Below are 20,760 nucleotides of genomic sequence, written 5' to 3'. Positions count from 1 at the left end.
ACTGTCTGGTAGAGGGAAAATGATCACTATGGGGTGCAAAAACTGAGAGTTATAGCATATTGTTACAGAAGACGTTTAAACATACCGTCTCTAGCCTAATAAGTTACCGTAGGGCGAAAACAAGTCGTGAGTACGGCAGATGCCCGCGAATTTATTAGAAAGAGAAATATGCATGCATTGCAAGCATTTCCTTCCAGTGAGATGGTACATGCACTTTAATCACCTTAACTTTTTGCGAACGGCCTGCTCAGCGTGCTTTGAAATACCCTGGCCTGTAGACAACTTTAATACACAAAACACAAGAAGCTTGGGCGGCTCGGGAACGTGCTTACTGCGTTGCAAATGGTGTAAGAAACCCAGCTACGACACCTCTTTGCCGTGCGCCGCGCCGCTTCTTTCGATGTTTGATTCCATGGTTTAGATGTTAGCGCAGTGGTGCCATCCAATGACAGTAAGTCAAAGCGCATACCCTGGGGAGGAGGAACTATTTTCTTCACTTAGTGATAAATATGAGAAAAATTACCAAAATAGTCTTGTTTTTCAAGGAAGAAAACTATGAATATAGAGGAAAAAGTTAAAGCTGGCATAAAAACTACAGTGTTGTCGTTGCTATTTTCGCAAACTACTCGGCATATAGATAGGCTTCACTGCTCGAAAATTGCTCAGTTATCTAAAAAAACATCGGCTAGTCACTTAAACCCCTACGTATGAGCGAGAGTTTTTTAATTAAGAGCGAATTAAGGCGGAAATGACGCCGTAGAATGCTGCGGCGATGCTGTGTTAGGCCCGAAGCGGCCGTGCAAGGCGCCACCATGTTTCTTTACAAGCGAACGCAAACTCTCCGCACAACGCTGGAAGAGATTCCGCAAAGTGCTAGCGCCCCGGCAATGGACGCGCATGCACAGCAGTCGCGAGCCGAGCCCCGCCAATGATTACGTAAACACGGCGACGATATGCTAGAACTCTCTTACGACAGAAGCGAGCACGTAATCACTCCTACGAGCGGCGCTAGCGCCACCCCTAGTCCATCTGCACGCAGCACCGATAGATGGCGACTGTTGTCGAGAGTAGGGACGCGACCGCAGCCTGCGTGCGAGGGTAAGGGATTAAGCCTATAAAAGGGGTCGGAGTCACAGAAGCTTTACTCCAGTGCTTGCTGGTGACTGCAGCGGCAAGCTAAGAATGGCTGCCCCTCTTTCGAAGCTGTTGCACCAGACGAAAAAGAAGCTCCGCAAGGTGAAGAAGAACCCGGTCCGCATCGACCTGCATCGCCTCGTGCTGCTCAACACGACGCTCAAGACCATACGCGTCCTGAAGGCAGAATTGAATTTGCAAGAGGCTGCGGTTCAAAGGCTCGAAGCCCACAGGTGTGGTCCTGAGGGGAGAACTTGATAAACTTCCACTTGGCCCCGACTTCTTCGCCTGACATTTAGCCCTCCATACCTTTGAAGCATGACAACTGCCCTTGTCAGGGCCACCTACGTGATGCATTGGCAGAGCTTCACACGCCCCATCCACAGCCCCGTTGCCTCTCATTCATTGACTTGTGATTTTAGTAGATGTTTCTTCATGAACTACCCCCGCAGATTCTTTACAGGTGCGGCAATAAGCACTTCGGCAGGACAGTCGTTTGTCAATGACCTGGAAGCTTTGCAGTTGAGAGAATCGTTTTGCTTTTTTCGCTGAGCTGGAGAGCGCACCTAGCGCAACAAGCAGCATGTATGTTTTAATTGTATTTGCGCTATTTTGCGCAACACTAAAGTTGTTTCAGGAGCTCTCCCTGCGTTGTCTGTAAGGCCAAATTCTCAGCTCAGACGTAATTCTCTTCAACGGCGCCTTCAATATTTGCACTTCACAGACATAAGCGCCGGAATGTGATTCGCCTGTAGCATTGCTACGCATACTTCGAGTTTTTACGTCGCAGTCGTTCCCTTCCTTCTACCAAGCAACGAAACCAATTTTTTTTCTCATTAAGAAATACAACAGAAAGCGTTGTCATTGTTTAGGAGTGGAGTGCAAGGTTCTAATAGTTTTTCAAAAATAAGGTAGGTATGCCAGCGGCGTCGATTTAGGTACTTTTAGAATAGGTGACCCCATCAGCTAGCTGGACTGAACCCCCCTGATGCGAGGAGGGTGGTCAAATCACTGGCGTTTCAAGGGTTTACGTACGGGACGTTTGGTTGCATCCGTTTGAGAACATTGTTTTTCTACTTTGAAAATGGGGACGTTCTATCCAGCGGAGGCTTTTTCCAAGACCGAGGACACACAACGAGTGAAAGCAGGCCTGAGTTGGTGGAGTGCCGTGCTATAATCTCGAAGAGCTTACTCTAATCTAAAACGGATAGATTATAAGCCAGAAAAAAGAAACAAGAAATAAAATACACGAGTAAACTTTATCTAATTATTTCGCAAGTAAAACGCGGGCGCCGACACCAAGTTCTATGAAGGTAAGCTACCAATGACGTCGCCTGAAAAACGGTGCCAAGCGTTCCTTTTCGGCACGGCTTGGTTTGGTTTGGTTTGGTTTATGGGGTTTAACGTCCCAAAGCGACTAAGGCTATGAGAGACGCCGTAGTGGAGGGCTCCGGAAATTTCGACCACCTGGGGATCTTTAACGTGCACAGACATCGCACAGTACACGGGCCTCTAGAATTTCTCCTCCAAAGAAATTCTAGCCGCCGCGGCCGGGATCGAACCCGCGTCTTTCGGGTCAGCAGCCGAGCACCATAACCGCTGAGCCACCGCGGCGGCTTTTCGGCACGGCCGTCAGAAGTTTGAACCATCTGGCAGAAGGACTTTTTTAAACCAATTTTCTTGGCTATACAAGCGCCTTTTGTTTTTTGCTGGCGGACAGATCACCAACATACGCAGCGTGAGCAAGACAAAATATTTTAATGCAGGAATGCTTTTTTTGCGTGATTTTTAGCTCTTTGTCTGTACAATTTTGTTACATCGTCGGTTCAAACCAAACCGAAAGATATAGGTTCTCGTGGGAATCATCTCCACGAAAAATTTCACTATAAAATTTCGCGGGATGTAGGGAGCCCCTGCAGAAATCCATTACGTGTGCCCATGAGATCATCCGTCACGCACGCTCGCCTAGTGTTGTGCTGCGCTACTCTCCCTGAAGAACTGCGTTGAGTTGAGTTGAGTTGGGATTAATGGCGCATAAGCAACTAAGGATATCATGCGCCAAGCTCAGGGTGTGGAAAATTCTTTTAAATAGCTGTTATACTAAAGTCTAAATGAACGGCGGTGTAAAGGGCCTAAAAAGTTCATTCGTGCGACGTAGTAAAAATATGAGACAGAATTTTAAAACAGACTTATGGTAAAAGCTTTAAAAAGGGTTGGCAACCTCAGCAGCCATCCTTGGCTGTGCAAGGATCTCGAGGTCCCCAACCAATGGAATAGGGACCTCAGCCGTCTTCTCGGGAGTGAGAAAGTGGCCGAGGTGCATTAGAATTCCCAACCGATAGAATAGTGACCTCAGCTGTCTTCTCACGACGAGAGGGTGGCTGAGGTGGGGCTCAAAAAAAAAATTCGCAAGTTGTAAAAAACTGACCATTGTTGAGAGTTTCGAGAGTACGTTGGCTTCTTTTAAAAAGTTAAAAACGCTTGACTTATCAATAAGAGCTTCTTCACCTAAAATCAATGACGGATGAAAAGGGATGTGTTGGTTGTAAAACAGGGTAAAAAACTTGTTGCTGAGTGTTTTAAGTTCTATGCATGATATTAAAATATGAGCTACTGTGAGTTCATCTCCGCATTTTTCACATGTAGGCTTGTCTTGTTTTGTTAGTAGAAAGTTGTGGGTAAGGTGCGTGTGTGTCCAATACGTAAACGACAAAAAATAACTTCAAAAAAGCGTTCCTGATGTGTGCATGATTTCTATTCTCCTAATATTGGTTTTAATAAGTGCAGCTTGTTATTTATCTGACTATTCCATGTGCTCTGCTATTTGTTCCTCAGTCTATTCTGAACTAGCTTCATAGAATCATTATGTGGCATGCTTATTTTCTGTATTTCCTTGTTGCGGGCTTGAGCAGCGCATGCGTCCGCTCTCTGGTTACCATCAATTCCAACATGGCTTGGAACCCAACATAATTTTATGTTATGTCCTTGTGTTATGATCCTTGTTATGTTGTGTATGACAGTACCTAGTGATGGCATGACTGCATTTCTGGACTGTAGTGCTTTCAGTACACTCAGGGAGTCTGTGTAGATAATACTGTTTTCGATGTTCTTGCTTATTATTTTCTCCGTAGCAAGAAACACAGCATAACACTCAGCTGTAAACACCGATGCACACTGAGAAAGCCTTACTATTTTTTCCCAGTTCCCTTCCACTACTGCACTTCCAACATAACCTGCAGTTTTCGATCCGTCTGTGTAGAACTCGGTGTAGATATCATATTTTTTCTTTAGTGTAAGGAACTCTTGTATGATGTGTTCTGTTGGAGTTTGTTTCTTGTTGAACTGTGTAAGACTTATATCACAGATCGACGGAAAACTGTACCAAGGGGCGAATGCGTGGCAAAGTTCTGCAACGTTTGGTAATGTTTCTGATACGTCAAGTTCTCGGCAGATCTCCTCAAACCGCATTAGCAAAGGCCTGGTTGCTTGGGGCTTATTTGTAAATATTATTCGAGACGGGCATGTTCTGACGATTGAATAACACACGTGTTTTGTTCGCGACCTAATTCTTAGAATGTATGAACATGTAAGTGCTTTTCTTCTATCTTCTAGTGATGGCTCATTTGCTTCAACATGAAGGCTCATTACCGGAGACGTTCTGTATGCTCCACAAGAAAGGCGGACACCTAGATTATGAACTGGATCTAATCTTTTTAGATATGAAGGCCTTGCCGAGCCGTATACTATACTCCGATAATCTAGACATGAGCGCACTAGAGAACGGTAGATGTGAAGGAGGCATGCTCTGTCAGATCCCCAGCGTTTCCTGGAGAGTACTTTAAGAATATTCATTGCAAGGGAGGCCTTTACTTTCAAGTTGTTTATGTGCGGCAGAAATGTAAGTTTTTTATCAAATGTTATTCCTAAAAATTTATGTTCTTGTTTTACCGGTAGTGTGGTTCCATTTAGGTATAAGTTCGGATCGATCTGCAAGCCTCTCTTAAGCGAGAAAGCAACAGCCACTGTTTTCTGTGAAGAGAACTTGAACCCATTTTTGTCTGCCCAGATTGCTAACTTGTTTAAAGTGAGTTGTACCTGCCACTCACACCTTGACAGGTTGGAGGACGTGCAAGCAATCTGAAGGTCGACGACGACATATACGGAATACATAATGGAGTTGGGAATTATTTTCACTATGGTATTCATTTTCACGACAAAAAGAGTGGTACTTAGGATACAGCCCTGCGGTACCCTATTCTCCTGGACAAAGCTCTTCGAAAGGGTTGCACCCAGGCGCACCTGAAAAGACCGGTCTGACAGGAAATCCTTCAGGCTGTTCAACATCCTACCTCGGATGCCAAGATCTGCCAAGTCGCGTAGAATCCCATATCTCCATGTGGTATCGTACGCTTTCTCCATGTCAAAGAAGACTGCCAGACAGTGTTGTTGATGTATGAATGCCTCTCGAACTGTGTTTTCTAAGCGGACGAGATGGTCAGTTGTCGAACATCCTTTCTTAAAGCCGCACTGGTGGATGTCAAGGAGTTCGCGTGATTCAAGAATGAACATAAGGCCAACGTTCAGCACACTTTCAAATGATTTTGCGATACAACTTGTAAGAGCTATGGGCCTATAACTATTAGGAGATGTGGGCGGCTTTCCAGGTTTTAAGAATGGTACGATAACTGCTTTTTTCCAAGCCTCTGGCATCTTTCCGGACACCCATATCTTGTTGAAAAATTGCAGAAGTGCTGCTACAACAGCTTCGGACAGGTGGGCAAGCATTTGATAATGTACATCATCCGGGCCAAGCGCTGTCTGTTTAGCGGAGGACAGTACGTTTTGGATCTCCTGAATTGTAAATATTGTATTATATTGTCACGTAGTGGTGACTGAAGTCCGGCGAACAGGAACACAGCGAGAATTTCTTCGAAACGAAACTCTTTATTCGGGCTGACTTGCGCCCGCAAAGAACTGAATCACTCGGCGGCGGCGTAGCAACAAGCGTGCTCGGCGGCCGTCGAACAGAATGCCCGCCGCTGTCGGCCGTGCTCTTTTTAAAGCCGATAGCGAACCTTCCAGATAAAGCTTTAGAAGTTACTAGAACATTCTGGCGCAAACTAGAAAACGGCTCCGTCCGGTTGAGATTAATCAAGATAATTCTAGGCGCGTCTTGCGTCACAAACGAACGATAAAGCGGCGTGCCGGCAGCCTTGAAGCATGAACAAATAAAAACAACAAACAAACGCTACGAAGATGCGCGGCATTACTCCCCTCTCAAAGAAGCATCGACTCGATGCTTTAGAACATAATGCGGCTATCAACAATCAAAAACAGATTGTGTGAAAAAATAAACACCGAATGTGGAAACACGGCGTCCTTTAGCGTGCATTATAGGGCTTTAGGCGTACGACATGGACTACTTCTGGTCGTACGCGGCGTCGCTGGGATTGAGTCATTTGGTTAGGGACGACTTCATAGTCCAATTCACCTAGCCGGCGAAGAACCTTGTACGGGCCGAAATAGCGTCGCAAAAGCTTTTCGCTCAATCCTCGGCGGCGAATGGGCGTCCAGACCCAGACTCGGTCTCCTGGCTTGTATTCCGCGTTGCGTCTTCGTAGGTTGTAGCGTGTGGCATCGGTCCGCTGCTGGTCTTTTATCCTTAATCGGGCACGTCTTCGGGCTTCTTCTGCGCGTTGTAGGTAGGCGGCGACGTCGACGTTATCTTCTTCGGTAACGTTCGGCAGCATGGCGTCCAGCGTGGTCGTGGCCTCTCTGCCATGGACGAGCCTAAAAGGCGTCATCTGGGTGGTCTCCTGCACTGCGGTGTTGTAGGCGAAGACTACGTAAGGCAAGATGACGTCCCAGGTCTTGTGTTCGGCGTCGACATACATGGCGAGCATATCGGCGATGGTTTTGTTGAGGCCTCGGTCAGTCCGTTGGTCTGCGGGTGGTATGCAGTTGTTCTCCGGTGGCTGGTTTGGCTGTAATGGAGAATGGCTTGCGTCAGTTCCGCCGTGAATGCTGTTCCTCTGTCAGTGATGAGCACATCGGGGGCGCCGTGTCGCAGAAGAATGTTCTCCACGAAAAATTTGCCGACTTCTGCTGCTGTTCCGTTTGGTAGAGCTTTTGCCTCGGCGTAGCGGGTCAGGTAGTCGGTCGCTATTATGATCCACTTATTTCCAGATGTTGATTTCGGGAAAGAGCCAAGCAAGTCCATGCCGATCTGCTGAAAGGGCCTTGAGGGGGGTTCAATGGGGTTCAGAAATCCTGCTGGTCGGGTTGGAGGGGTCTTTCGTCGCTGACAATCTCGGCAGGTTTTCACATAATGTGCGACATCGGCAGACAGTCGGGGCCAGTAATACTTGTCCTGAATGCGGCGGAGAGTGCGAGAAAACCCGAGATGTCCAGCTGTCGGCTCCTCGTGTGAGGTCTGAAGAACTTCTCCGCGCAGACTGACAGGTACAACAAGGAGGTAGGCTGTCTTGTTCGCTGCAAAGTTTTTCTTCACGAGGACATCGTTCTATAAACAGAACGAAGACAATCCTCGCTTGAAAGAGGCGGGGGGTGAAGAAACCTTGCCTTCCAAGTATTCGATGAGGCATTTTATGTCGGGGTCCGAGCGTTGCTGTTGTGCAAAAGAGCTGAAGCTGATGGGTCCCAGGAAGGCGTCCTCATCGTCGTCCGTCGGCGGTGCATCTACAGGGGCTCGTGACAGGCAGTCGGCGTCAGAGTGCTTGCGTCCGGACTTGTAAACGACGGTTACATCAAACTCCTGGAGCCGCAGGCTCTATCGAGCGAGGCGGCCGGAGGGTCCTTCAAACTGGCGAACCAGCACAGTGCGTGGTGATCGCTGACCACCTTGAACGGTCGTCCGTACAGGTAGGGGCGGAATTTCTACGTAGCCCAGATGATGGCAAGGCACTCCTTCTCAGTAATCGAATAATTAGCTTCTGCTTTGGACAGGGAACGGCTAGCGTACGCGATGACCTTCTCCACTCCGTCAATTTTCTGAATGAGGACAGCGCCTAGGCCCACACTAGTTGCGTCGGTATGAATTTCAGTCTCGGCGTTTTCATCGAAGTGCGCGAGGATCGGTGGGGACTGTAAACGACGCTGAAGTTCGTTCAAGGCTTCCACTTGCGGCGCTTCCCATTTAAATGGCACGTCTGCCTTTGTCAGGTGGGTGAGTGGCTCGGCGATGCGGGAAAAGTTCTTCACAAATCGTCGGTAGTACGCGCACAGACCGAGGAATCTGCGCACAGCTTTCTTATCGGCTGGTGGCGGAAACATTGCGATAGCAGCTGTTTTCTGCGGGTCTGGGCGTACTCCCTCCTTGCTAACAATGTGGCCTAGAAACAGCAGTTCTTCATAGGCAAAGTGGCACTTCTCTGCTTTCAAGGTTAGCCCGGACGATTTGATTGCGTCTAGTACTGTTCGAAGCCTTTTCAGGTGCTCCTCAAAGTTCGAGGCGAAAACAACGACGTCATCTAAATATACCAGACAAATCTGCCACTTCAGGCCTGGCAGCGCTGTATCCATTACTCGCTGAAATGTCGCTGGTGCGGAACAGAGACAAAACGGCATCACCTTGAACTCGAAGAGGCCATCTGGAGTGATGAATGCGGTCTTCTCGCGATCTCGTTCATCGACCTCGATTTGCCAGTAGCCGCTCTTGAGGTCCATTGATGAGAAATACCTGGCGTTGCAGAGCCGGTCCAGTGTGTCGTCGATGCGAGGGAGGGGGTAGACGTCCTTCTTTGTGATGTTGTTCAAGCGGCGGTAATCAACGCAGAATCGAAGTGCACCGTCTTTCTTTCTCACTAGAACAACAGGTGCCGCCCAGGGGCTCTTTGAAGGCTGAATAATGTCGTCGCGCAGCATTTCTTCCACTTGGTCCCGGATGGCTTGTCGATCTCGCGGCGACACTCGGTAGGGGCTCTGGCGGAGAGGTGGGGCGTGCTGGTCGGTTATAATGCGATGTTTGGCAATCGGCGTTTGTCGGACCTTCGGCGATGACGAGAAGCACTCGCTGTAGCTTCGAAGGAGATTGCGAATCTGGTCTTGTCTGTTCCAGGGCAGGGCTGGGTTTATATCGAAAGTGGGCGAGTTCTTTTGGTAAGGCGAATCTTCTACGGGTGGGTCGGAGAGCGTGAAGAAGTCTCGTACGTCGGATATTTCGTCGAGGAATGCAATCGTCGTTCCACTGTTAACGTGCCGGTATTCTTCGCTGAAGTTAGTGAACAATACTTCGGCTTGTCCTTTGCGGAAATGTGCGATGCCTCTTGCGATGCCGATCCCTCGGTCGAGAAGCAACTGCATGTTCCCCTCGATAATGGCTTCAGTGTTATTCGCTTCCGTGGCGCCTACAGTGATGATGACGCTTGAGCGGGGTGTTACAGTCACTTGTTCCTCCAGGAGACTGAGTGCGACGTGATTTTCCGGAGTTCTCATCGATGGAATGTCCTCGTCCGTGGAAAATGTGATCATCTTGGATCGCAGGTCGATGATCGCTTGATGCTAATTAAGGAAATCCATGCCCAAGATCACTTCGCGGGAACATTGCCGTAGCACTACAAAGGTCGTGGGATAGGTACGTACCTTGAGAGTCACTCGCGCTGTGCATCGTCCTGATGGCGTAATGAGGTGGCCCCATGCGGTGGGAATTTGTGGGCCGTCCCAAGCGGTCGTTACTTCCCTTAGTTGCGCAGCGAATGATCCGCTCATCACCGAATAATCGGCTCCTGTGTCGACAAGAGCGGTGACTTTCCGGCCGTCGATAACCACTTCTAAGTCGGATGTCCTGGCTCTGGAGTTACACGTCGTCCTCGGCGTCGGGTTACGGCTTCGTCGGGTATGTGAATCGTTGGTGGGTCGTGTGGTCGGAGCTTTTCTTGATGGCGGCGTAGTTTTGATGGTGGTTTGCGTCGTGGTCGAGGTTGTTGTATGCGTCGTCGGTGTAGAGAGTGCGGCGTCTTCATACGGCGTGGTCGCTGGAGGATCTTCGTCGTTTCCTCGGCAAGCAACCTGACCTCCACAGGTTGCTTTGTTTAGTTTCCCCTACGGGGGCTAGGGGACCTTCCTCGGACAGCCGCGGCGTAGGTGCGGCTCGGTGATGCAAATCGTGCGGTAGACGGCGACGGGGAGCGAGAAAGATGGCTTGACGACACGTACTCCCCTCTGCGCAGGTAGTCGTCGATTTCCCGTGGTCGCTGGCCGGGGAACGGTCGTGGGGCGTCGGTGGCGAAACCACGCAGACCGATGCGTCTGTATGGGCAGTGGCGAAGTACATGACCGGCCTCGCCGCAATGGAAGCACAGCGGGCGGTTGTTGGAAGTCCTCCAGGCGTCGCACTTCCTGGGGCTTGGGCGTCGGTCGTAGGCTGGGCGGGCGGGGGCAGGGGGACGGCGTTCGGGAACAGCTAGTTCACGTCGAAGAAGTGGAAAGCGGTTCTCGCGATGGGGCCGAGGACTGCGTAGTGCGGCAGCGTAGGTTAAGGCTGGAGCTTCAACAGGAGGCGGAGATGACGGGGTGCCCAGCGCATGCTGCACTTCTTCACGTACGATTTCCTCAAGCGTCGCGACTTGAGGCTGGTTGGAAGATGGTAGCAGGCGACGCAGCTCTTCCCGTAAAATTTCGCGGATAACATCCCGCAGGTTGCCTCCGAATGCTGCGCCATCCGAGAGGGCAGTCGAGGTCACTTGAGGCTGTCGAGGAAAATGACGGGCTCGTGCTTCCAAGGTTCTCTCTATGGCGGCTGCTTCAGTGGCGAATTCAGCGACCGTCGTCGGTGGGTTGCGGGTCAGACCGCCGAAAAGTGCCTCTTTAGCACCACGCATCAAAAGCTGCGCCTTCTTCTCCTCCTTCATGCCAGGATCGACACGTTGAAAAAGGCCCTTCATGTCTTCTACGTACTCGGTCACAGTCTCATTCGGGTGTTGGATGCGTGATTCTAGAAGCAGCTGAGGTCTTTCTTTGCCTACGACGCTAGTAAACGTACCCAGGAGCTGCTTCTTGAAGGTCGCCCAGGTCGCCAAAAAAGATTCGTGGTTTTCAAACCACGTTCTGGCAGGGCCGTCCAATGCAAAGTAAACGTCTCGGAACTTAGAGCTGTCGTCCCAGGCGTTCAGTGCTGCCACACGGTCGTACATGTCCAGCCAGTCTTCTACATCTTCGTGTGGTTCTCCACGAAATGTCGGTGGCTCCCGGGGCTGGCGAAGCACGACAGGCGTTGGCTGTGCACCAGGTTCCATCGTGAGGGGCATAGCTGGATAGCAGATTAGCACCTCCACCAGATGTCACGTAGTGGTGACTGAAGTCCGGCGAACAGGAACACAGCGAGAATGTCTTCGAAACGAAACTCTTTATTCGGGCTGACTTGCGTCCGCAAAGAACTGAATCACTCGGCGGCGGCGTAGCAACCAGCGTGCTCGGCGGTCGTCGAACAGAATGCCCGCCGCTGTCGGCCGTGCTCTTTTTAGAGCCGATAGCGAACCTTCCAGATAAAGCTTTAGAAGTTACTAGAACATTCTGGCGCAAACTAGAAAACGGCTCCGTCCGGTTGAGATTAATCGAGATACTTCTAGGCGCGTCTTGCGTCACAAACGAAGCGATAAAGCGGCGTGCCGGCAGCCTTGAAGCATGAACAAATAAAAACAACAAACAAACGCTACAAAGATTCGCGGCAATATGTTTCGTTTGTACTGCCAGTCGTTGGAAGTTTCTGGTTTTCTGTTGTGTTTTTGTCCTTTAAGAATGATTGTGTGTAGTTTGAAGAGCTTGAAACGTTAGAGAAATGTCCTAGTATGTCAGCCTGTTCATCTATACTTGTTTGTGTTCCAGAGGCTGTTAGAAGTGGTACTGTAAAGGGAGAGAATTTTGCCGTCTAATTTACGCACCTGTTCCCACGTCTTTTTTGATGTAATTGAACTGTCGATGGATGAAACATATCTCTGCCATGAGGCTTTCTCAGCACTGCGACGAACGTACCGAGCTTTAGCTCTCGCCTTTTTAAAATTTAAGAGGTTCTCATGTGTCGGATACCTTCGAAACTTACCCCAAGCTCTATTTCGTTCTTCTTTTGCTTCCTTGCAGTCTTTTGTCCACCACACTTTGCGATTTTGTGACACCACTCCTGAAGACTGCGGAATAGCTAACTGTGCGACAGTTACGATACAATTTGTGAACAATTCGTTTATCTGCTCAATGCTTAAATTATCTAAAACTATATTTTCTAAGCTGGCTTTTGCTCTAAAAAGTTCCCAGTCTGCTAAATGCAGCTTCCAGCGTCGCGGCTTTGTAGGGATTATTTGTGGTGCAGATGTTAAGCTAATTCGTACTGGAAGGTGATCACTGCCATACGGGTTGTCATGACATCCCATTTAAAATCGTTAAAAACAGATGGCGATGAGAAAGCTAGATCGAGGGAGCTCATCGATCCCGAGCTTGGGGAACAATATGTTGCTTTTCCTATATTTAAAAGACAGATCTTATTTGAGAGGATAACATTTTCTATGATTTGGCCCCTCGAGTCACAGCGTTCGCTTCCCTAGAACGGTGAGTGAGCGTTAAGATCACCAACTACCAGGAATGGCTCCGGTAGTTCATTTCTCAGGCCTTCTAAATCTTGTATTGTTAATGTCATGTGCGGGCGAAGATATACAGAACATATCGTTATGGCTTTGTAGCTAACGACGCTAACCGCAACCGCTTCCAGTTTTGTGTTAAGATTGATTTTTTTTGCAGGGACAACGCTCTGAGTGACAATTGCGACGCATCCTGAGAATCTGTTGGCATGCTCGCGATCGCGTCGGAATGTTTTATAATGTCTCAGGATATTTGTATGTTGTGGACCGAGGTTGGTTTCCTGAAGACACAAAGCTACAAGAAGCATTGACCCAAGAAAATGTGTTATGTCATTGTAATTCCTAAGCAATCGTCTACAGTTCCATTGAAGTAGAAAAGTCATGTTTATGTTTTTGGATGAGAACGGAAGGGATTTACTTGTCTTCTGGGCCCGTTATCGGGGTCCTGTCTTTTCTTCGCTCAAGAGAGTGATTCCGCCGCTGCAAAGCGGGCGGATCGGGAGTTACCTCCATCACCTCACTGGAGGTGCTGGAAGACCGCGGGGAAGCCGCGGATGTGTTGGTGTCAGGCCTCCCCCGACGGGGGGAAGTCCTGCGGGATGCTGACCCATGGGCCGGCACTCCCTGGCTTGGAGTTGGCAGAGCAGCTTTCGCTGTCCCTGCTTGGAGCGTGGGTGGCCCTGCTACAGGCGCACTGGAACTGGCCTCGGCAGGTGCCGGAGCGTTGTGTGGTGCTACGCCCCCGCGCACCACATCAGCGAAGTTGGGTTTTCCTGTGAAGGAGAATGAATTGGTAAGCGCAAAACGCCTCCTCGCTTCTTTGAATGGAATATTTTCTTTGGTCTTTATTGCAATTGTTGAGGATTTGCGGGGTCGCAGCGGAGCACCAGAGAGAGACGACCAGCGTGGCAGGCTTCTAGTTCCGGACTGCCCGTGCCGGGCGTGCGCCACGAGCACGCGCTGTCCGTCTTTATTTTCCTCTAGCGCGCGCTGTAACGCCGATCTCAGCGCCGGCGCTTTATAGCGTCGCCGGGCGCTACAGGGCCCCCCGCCTAGACGGAACGGCGAAATGTACGCGCCGACGGGGTACGGATGGAGGTCACGCGATGGAGGGAGGGTCCGGTAAGTTCATGTCAGGGTCCGGGAAGAGCCGTCGGGTGGAGGGCGCGGATTCAGGTGGACGAGCCTGGCTGCTGCGCAATGGGCGAATGATGCAGGGTGCCGAGCTGACAAAGCATATTAGGGCAATGGAGGCCATGGTGGGGCCGTCACCGACTGTAGTGCTGCCCGCTGGCACAAGTGTCATTGGTGCTGGACCGTTGCAGCTGATGTCGGCGGGAAGCTGGCACACAGAGTACTCCGTCACAAGCAAGGGAGCGGTCGAAACGGCTCCGTGGACAGATGTGGTCTTTAGCGTGGTGTCGTGTCGCTGCTGTAGCGCCAGCTTCAAGTCGTCCAAATAGGCGGAAATGGCTGGCTTACATGGCTCAGGTGCCCCTGATGTAGGGCGCGAGCAGTGCGGTCCGGCCACTAGGGTTGGCACAGGTGTGACCGACGAGACAACGGTGACAGCTGTGGTGATGACGGAGGAAGTTGCTGGGTTCAATTCCAGGTGCTGGGGTAAAGCGGGAGTGGCCGTCCGGAGCGACTGGCCAGTGCTGATGCGCGTGTGGGCATGGTCGGGCTTGAGAGCAAGCGCTGACACTGGGTCAGGAACTGTTGCAGGCAAAGTGGGGCTGGAGGCGATCGCCGTGCTTGTTACTGCTGTCATCGGGTTGGCTTTCTCATCCTGCTCCTGATGACGAGTAGTGCTCTGCGGACCTTCTGAGGGGCTGGGAGTGTGACAAGCAGGCTTGGTCGTTGTCGAGGGCTCTTTAGCATCAGCGGGCGACGGCTTCAACCTCACAGAAGAGGCCTGCAGAGCTGTTGGCGATAGTGACGAGGTAGATGGAGATGCCGGAAGCCTCGGCACGGCTGCTGCCGCAGAGTCGTCTTTGGCTGCAGGAGGCTCTGGCGACAACGCCACTGAAGCGCAAAGAGGCAGAGCCAGAGACGCGGGTACGATAGTAGTGGGAGAAGGACGCGAGGCGAAGCTCGTGCTGATCCCACCTGGGGTGGCGTCGAGAGAGACAGCCGGGCTGGAGACGCTGGACGGGAGTGGCGGCGATGCGGCGAGGGACTGCTGAGGCGGGCCGGGTTCTGATGAAGGCTGCGTGGGCGCGAGCGAGGCCGGTGCAGGGCCAGAGGCTGGCGGCGGCGAAAACGGGTCCGCTGCGTCGTAGAGCGGCGGCGGAACGTAGTAGGCGCCGAAGGACGCCAAGACGGCCGCACGCAGCTCATCGTATGGCCGGCCGCCGAAAGCAGAGTAGGTGAGCCGACGCAGGAGGTCGGGTGGGAGGATGTCGCAAAGGACTTCGTGTTTGAACGGCTGGATGGTGATGCCGTTCAGGTACATCGCAGCCTCCAGTTGGGCGAACCACCCGCCGACGCCTGCAGGCCGGAACGCCGGGAGCGGCGGGTCGAAACTTGGGTGCTGCCAGTACGCCATGCTGGAACGCCGCTGCGATAGAAGGCACGGTTCGCCAGGTCACCACTGTTGAGGATTTGCGGGGTCGCAGCGGAGCACCAGAGAGAGACGACCAGCGTGGCAGGCTTCTAGTTCCGGACTGCCCGTGCCGGGCGTGCGGCACGAGCACGCGCTGTCCGTCTTTATTTTCCTCTAGCGCGCGCTGTAACGCCGATCTCAGCGCCGGCGCTTTATAGCGTCGCCGGGCGCTACACAATAATTTCTTTCTCCTTTTTCCAGGACGGACACGCCCTGGAGTATGCAGCGTGGTCTCCCTCACAGTTCGCGCAACGTAGGGCTGCGTCACATTCCTCAGAAGGGTGGTCCTTCGAAGCACATTTCGCACAAGTTTTACGGCAGCGGCAACTCTGTGAGCCATGACCAAACTTCGGACAGTTGAAACAGCGGCGCGGATTCGGTATGTAGTGTCTCACGCTGATTTTCAGGTATCCAACATCGATCGTTTCGGGCAAACTGCTGGTGTTAAACGTGAGGACCATGTGTTTGGTGTCTATTTCTTTGTTGTCCTTGCGGATATTGATTCTGTGCACGTCAATTACATTTTGATCAGAAAGTCCTTCAATCATTTCGGTTTCTGTTAGATGGATGAACTCAGCCTCTGAGATAACGCCTTTAACTGTGTAAGAGATCGGTGGGGAGTCACGGAGACAGAGATGTCCCCTATAGAAGCAATGTTTGAGAGTTTCGAGCATTGGATGCTCTCACGCAGTTCGAGGACTAGGTCGCCACTGGCGATTTTTGACACCTTGTAGCCAGGCCCTAAGGTATCTGTTAAACATTTGGTTAAAGAAATGGGGATATTATTCGGGCTTGCTTTTCGTCACTGTTGCTGTGTATCACATGAAACTTTGTGAATGTCGGCTTCTTTATCGAAAAAAAGTCTGTTGCCTCGTTCCGCCCTCTTTTAAGAGAGCGATCTGGTTTGGAAAGGGGGGGAGCCATAAAAAAATTTAGTTTTTCGGTCATGGTGCCAGCCACCCACCATGGAGTCCAACAAGGGGACGCGACAGGAACTTGAAAGCAAGTCCTGCCTACGCCAGCTGTACACCTTAACTATAACCTAATATGACTCAACTCAGGGTAGTTGGTCACAAACGGTTAACCCTCGCCGCCAGGAAAAAGAGGAAAAAACGAAGAAGAGAGGAGGGTACAGGAAAGTTGTAAGAAAGGAAATAGGAAAGTGAAAGATAGAGCGGCGGACAGGAAAAGGCGAGTGCCGATTTCCCCCGGTCGAGTCAGGCCGGAGGTGCCGTCTAAAGGAAGCTGGGGCCAAAGTGGTGTGTTGCCTCCGCCGAGGGGCCTTAAGGGTCCAAACGCTCGGCATCGGCTCAACCACCAGGATCCCCTTTTCCCCGGACACGGCGATGCCACGCACGGCTAAGCGCGGATGCTCGGGTCCGTGGTGACGCATTGTTCACCATCATTCCCCTGCGGGGATGTCCCTGCGGATGCTCGGGTTAACCCCGTGGTGTCGCCACTCACCAACGTCTGCATGCTGCAGACGCCTCCCTGCGGGGACTATACGTAGAGTCACACTGATCTTAGACTATGTAATACAAGGCTCTCAGTAGCGGGAAGGGACACACATAAAAAAAAGTACTCTCAATTTTTTTTCTGTAACCGATCACTGGCAGGAGCAGCATTACTTCTGGCAGTACAGAAGAATTGTGTTCATTCATCCTGTTCTTGTCACATTTCTCTCATCGCACGGAGACTCGCAACGCAACAATGTCAACACTGCCATGGAAGCATTTGTCAATCAAGCATAACAAGGCATGCAGGCTGCGACTCTATGACGTCTGACATGCCTGCCTGAACCAAGCGATTAGCCTCACAAAAGCAAAAATTGGCGATGAAAAGCACTCAACTGCATCGCACGTGGCAACTGGTTGGTCACGGGGGGCGCCGCAGAGAACGGCTGCGGAAATTTCGACCACCTGGGGTTCTTTAGAGTGCACTGACATCGCGCACAGTACACGGGCCTCTAGAATTTCGCCTCCATGGAAATTCGACCGCCGCAGCCAGGATCGAACCCGCGTATTTCGAGTCAGCAGCCGAGCGCCGTAACCACGTGACGACTCTCATTGCGATCATGATCATAATATCTATACACGTACATAAATGTACGATGTGCCGTGAGAAACAAACCCTCTCTGAAGCAATGCGCCAACAAGATTTGCCGGGATAGTGCGTTCACCCTGATGAAGGAACACACAAACACACACGACATTTAGAAGCGCTTCCCTTCGTGTACGTGTGTGTTGCCTGAAGCAATGCCTGAAGCAATTACCCTTCGTGGCCTACGGGAATAAAGAACAAACAAAAACCTTCGTGGCATACGCGTTACTTGCCCACCTGGCGCAGTGGGGCTATTTTCTTTTTCTATTTACAGGAATTTTGGGTTTTTTCCGACGGCCGGAGCCGGGATTTCACCTCAACGAGCTCCTTACGCTGTCGCTTAATACCTGCGACTGTCCAATACTAGACCTTTCCCGTAATGCATCACAGCTCGCGTTTCTTGTTCAATGGGAAAAATATAGCGCGCACCGAGGTGTCTCTAACAAGGAGAAGCAATTGGGCGGGGGAGCCATCACCCAAGGAAAACCGGTTGAGAAGCAAAAGTGCACTGTTTTGCCTGTGGATGAAGTCCAGATTGGGCTAATTAGTCTATATTCATAATGATGGTTCAACAACGCGAACACACCAAGTCCATGAAAGAGAGAGGACACACACACCAGCGCTGAATTCAGCGCTGATGTGTGTCCTGTCTCTTTCTTGGTCTATGTTTGTTTGCCTGTGGGCCGAACTTGGGCTATTTAGTCTATATTCATAATGATGGTTCAACAACGCGAACACACCAAGTCCATGAAAGAGAGAGGACACACACACCAGCGCTGAATTCAGCGCTGATGTGTGTCCTGTCTCTTTCTTGGTCTATGTGTGTTTGCCTGTGGGCCGAACTTGGGCTAGCCCACGTGGGCCGGACTTGGGCTTGCCCATGTGGGCCGGACTTGGGCTAGCCCGTGTGGGTCCCCGCTGCACTGCCGCCTAAGCCCCCCTGGAGGTCCCCTCTAAGAAGCCCATTACCTTCCCTATGGGTCCCACAAAGGACCGAGGAAAGCCCCCTGTATCGTTTTTATGCATGCAGACCATAGGGGTCCACTGCTGGTCCTATGTAGCAAGCCCACTGGGCTGCCCCTGTGGGTCCCGCGCGATGCCGAGTTGCAAAACCCGCACATAACCCACAGCGGGCCCCCATGGGCTTCCCGTGTGGGGCCCGCGAGGGCCCGCAATTCCGAGCCCCGTTTGTGCTACTGGGGATAATAATCGGTTTTTGGTAACTTCCACCGCAGATTTATTTACATGACTATTGTTATCTCTGAACCCTAGGGCCTCAGGAATGTTGACTGTGCCCGCATCGACATTCGGATGGATACAATCACATTTCAAGGTGTTCAATTGTTTCTACAGATCTACCACACACAGCACATGTGTCATCGTTGTTAAATTGCTTTTGTAGCTGCGCGTTCTGAGACACCCTGACCTAAATGTTCAAAGAGTAGGGCACTGCCTCTTGATTTATCATAGAACAATTCGTTCCTGATCTGTGTTTTCCAGTGTCGATATAGTTCTGCACTAGGCTTCTTTTCCATTGAGTGTGTTGTGTTGTGTTGGGTTTTATGGCACATAGGCAACTGAGGCCATCATGCACCACACACAAGGTATTGTAAAAGTTTATTTTTGAATATTAGAGATATGTAAAAAGTCATCCTTGGTGTAAAGGCCTTCAGACATTAATATTACCTTTTGAACATGTACACAAATTTTAAAAATGGCTACTAGTAAAAGCTTTAAACAGGGCTGGGAAACCTCAGTAGCTATCCTTGGCTGGACAAGGACACTGAGACTTCCAACCAACCAAAATTAAAAACCTCAGCCTTCTTCTCAGGCGTGAGAAAGTGGCTGAGGTGTAATAGAATTAAAACAGACCTGTGGGTAAAAATGTAGAGACACTTAAAAAATCCAGTTTCTTTAAGAAAGCTGGAAACACATGATATATCAACAATTGAATCATCTCCTAAAAGCAGTGCGGGATGAAAAGGGATGTATTCGTTATAAAATTGAGCAAAGTACTTTTTCCTTATTTTTTCCAATTTCATACAAGTGAATAAAATATGCTTAATTGTAACTTCAACTCCGCATTCTTCGCAAAAAAAATGCTCTTTTTTTGACAGTAGGAAATTGTGTGTCAGATGCGTGTGTCCTATACGAAGACGACAAATAATGACTTCTTTGAAGCGTTCTTGGTGGGTGCAAGATTTCCATTCGCCTAAAACTGGTTTTACAAAGTGTAGTTTGTTGTTTGATTCATTGTCCCAAGCGGACTGCCATTTTTTCCTTATTTCACAATGTACCGAGTTCATGCAATCTTTAAAGGGAATGTCTACTTTCTTTATTTGTTTGCTACGAGGCTGCGCAGCGAAGAGGTCTGCTCTCTCGTTGCCTTTAATTCCGACGTGACTCGGCACCCAGCAAAGTTTTATGTTTTTTCCTTGAGCTATGGCTTTTGTTATGTTGTGTATTATGTCACCGAGCATGGGAGTAATTGCATTTCTAGAGTGGAGAGCTGTAAGTAAACTAAGGGAGTCCGTGTAAATAATACTGTTTCTGAGGTTTTCATTTACTATTTTTTGTACGGCCAAGCATACAGCGTAACATTCGGCTGTGAAAATTGATGCACACTGTGGAAGTCTGATTATTTCATTCTCATGCCCTCGTACTACCGCACTTCCTACGTAGGTGGCTGTTTTTGAACCGTCCGTATAAAAATCCGCAAAACCATTGTATTTTTCCTCCAGTGCAAGAAATTCTTGTACTATATGTTGTTGCGGGGTTTGCTTTTTGTGAAACTGTGTGAGAGTGAAATCGCATATTGCAGGGAAGTTGTACCATGGAGGTAGTGGCTCTCGTCTGAGCGCAATGTTAGGTAATGTGTTCAGTACACCGAGACTCTCGCACATCTCTTCAAAACGCAAGAGGAGTGGTTCTGTAATTTGTGGTTTATTATTAAAAAGTGTTCTGGATGGACACTTTGTAACTATTTCATTACAGATATGTTTTGGTAGGGAACGGATTTTTAGGACGTATGAGCATGTAAGTATGCTTCTTCTATCTGTAAGAGATGGTTCATTTGTTTCAACGTAGAGGCTATTAATGGGTGACGTCCTGTAAGCGCCAGTTGCAAGACGTAAACCTAAATTGTGCACTGGGTCCAGTCGTTTCAAGTACGATGGCCTTGCTGAACCATATACTATACTACCATAGTCTAATGAGGATCGTACCACAGAGCGATAAATTTTTAGAAGCCCTGTCCTGTCAGAACCCCAGTGTTTATGTGAAAGGACTTTGAGTATGTTCAGTGATCGGGAAGTTTTCTTTTTTAATGTGTTAATA

General features: G+C 50.0%; 1 pseudogene; it reads left to right on the top strand.

Moving 5' to 3' along the window:
- Positions 1–1,182: 1,182 nt before the first annotated feature.
- LOC149337386 (uncharacterized) overlaps positions 1,183–20,760 on the top strand; it is a 34,923-nt pseudogene continuing 15,345 nt past the window's right edge.

Source organism: Amblyomma mixtum, chromosome 7, assembly GCF_055824585.1.
Source record: "Amblyomma mixtum isolate Tamu chromosome 7, ASM5582458v1, whole genome shotgun sequence".
Taxonomy (NCBI): domain Eukaryota; kingdom Metazoa; phylum Arthropoda; class Arachnida; order Ixodida; family Ixodidae; genus Amblyomma; species Amblyomma mixtum.
This window is presented reverse-complemented; position numbering and strand designations above follow the sequence as displayed.